Source organism: Diospyros lotus, chromosome 8 (assembly GCF_014633365.1).
Source record: "Diospyros lotus cultivar Yz01 chromosome 8, ASM1463336v1, whole genome shotgun sequence".
Taxonomy (NCBI): Eukaryota; Viridiplantae; Streptophyta; class Magnoliopsida; order Ericales; family Ebenaceae; genus Diospyros; species Diospyros lotus.
Window position 1 is genome coordinate 6638318 of NC_068345.1, and position 1814 is coordinate 6640131.

The 1814-nt window shown below is 34.6% G+C and overlaps 1 pseudogene; it reads right to left on the reverse strand.

Annotated features, from left to right (window-relative positions):
- Window positions 1-234: 234 nt before the first annotated feature.
- Window positions 235-785, reverse strand: LOC127807746 (amino acid permease 3-like; annotated as a pseudogene).
- Window positions 786-1814: the final 1029 nt, after the last annotated feature.

Here is a 1814-nt window from a genome sequence, read left to right on the forward strand (position 1 = left end):
ATCTATTCATTATTTATTTATTTTTTATTTATTTATTTTTTTATATTATAATATTAAAATTAACCCCTACTGACGGGTTACGTTCACCCCCCGTTAAAAGGGGGTGAACAAAATCGCACTCAAACAAGATTCACAACTGTTTACTTTGAGCAACCCCAAACAAGAATTCAAAGTTTGAAACCCCAATCTTCAGTTCTTCCATGTCTCTGACAGCTTCGATAATGGCGGATCTAGCTACCCTAGATTCATTCGGTAACTGGTGCTGAACGGTTTGGAAGATTTGAGATCAAGAACGATGCCGGCGATTGATCCGCTGGCGATGAAATTAAATGAAATTAAATTAAGATTTGATCCCCTGGAGAGATCACGAGGCAAGCGATGCTCAGGATTTGGAAGCACAGCCATCTGGTGCCCCACTTCGGGATCACGGTCGTCACGATCACGAAGATCGTTCTCCAGACCAGCCGGAAGAGATTGAGCTTGTAGGGCTTGATTCCTGGAATTGGAATGTTGATTTCCTAGAAGATGAAATCCCTATCTGGACAGTGAAACCATTCTGTTGCTTGCTTCTCGATGGAGGCGAAGAGCGGCTGGCAGTAGACCTCCGATGAGGTGGATGACAATGGCGGCATTGGCGATGTCAAGGAGCCAGTAAGGGTTGTAGAAGCCGAAGCCGGTGAGGAGGTTGACGGGGACAAGTCGCCGAAGGCGGCATTGCCGAAGCAGCCGCAGAGCATGTAGAATATCTTCGTCACAAAAACGCTTATCAGAGAGGCCGCCTTCATCGTCTTCCATTCCGTCGTTGTGTCCTGTGATGAATATCCGCCACATTTCAGTGAAATCAAAGTCGGTTTGAAGAAGAAATTAGTGTTATCTATTCCTGACTTTCGATGAGAATGATGGAGTATGAATGGGCGAAAGTAATGTCTCCTAGTGCTTACAAGTGGAAGAGATGGATTGCGCCCCTCCAATGGAATAATAATAATATAAAAAAAGGAAAACACGCGCAATAATATATATATATATATATATACGCGCGCACATACAATTATATAATTTTGGTCTCTAAACATAAACATGAATATTAGTTATTTAATTCCATACAAGGTCTTTCAAACAAAGTTTAGAATCAAATAAGATGAATTATATTATTTGTAATTCTTTCTTCTCACTTGATTTGAATAAATCAATAAGTAAACACGTGTCTAACATATAAAAGTTATGTATGTTAAAAATAAAATATTTTAAATAAAAGTTCATTAAGTAGGTTTGATAATTACAGCATAATTTTTTTTTCTTTTAAAAAAAAGATTTGGAGTAATGACAAATGAGGTATTTATAAATTATAATGAATTATTTTAAATAAGAATTAGAATTATGTAAAAAAGAGTATTGGAAGTAGGCTGTTGTATTAAGATTTAAAGTCTTTTAATTTATAGAAATAGAGAATTGATGAGGCTGTATTTGAATGACTTTTAAAATATAATGTGAAAGAAAATGCATTGAATTAAATTGAGAAGTCAAAAAGGTCACTGACATGCTTGACTCTGAATTTTATTGGGGGAGTTTTAATATTTTTATATTATATATTTAATATTAATTAATCCTATATTTAAATAACATTTATATTTATATTTGCTTTTATCAGCTTGCCATTACTAGCTCTAGTTAGTTTCTTCACATCTTCTATCATTTGTATAAAATGGGGAAGCGCAGAAAAATGGTTATGGAGAGTGCACTTCGCACTTGTAGTCTTCAAAAGAGCATAATTTATATTTTTGTTTTTTTATTTTAATATTTTTTATATAATTATT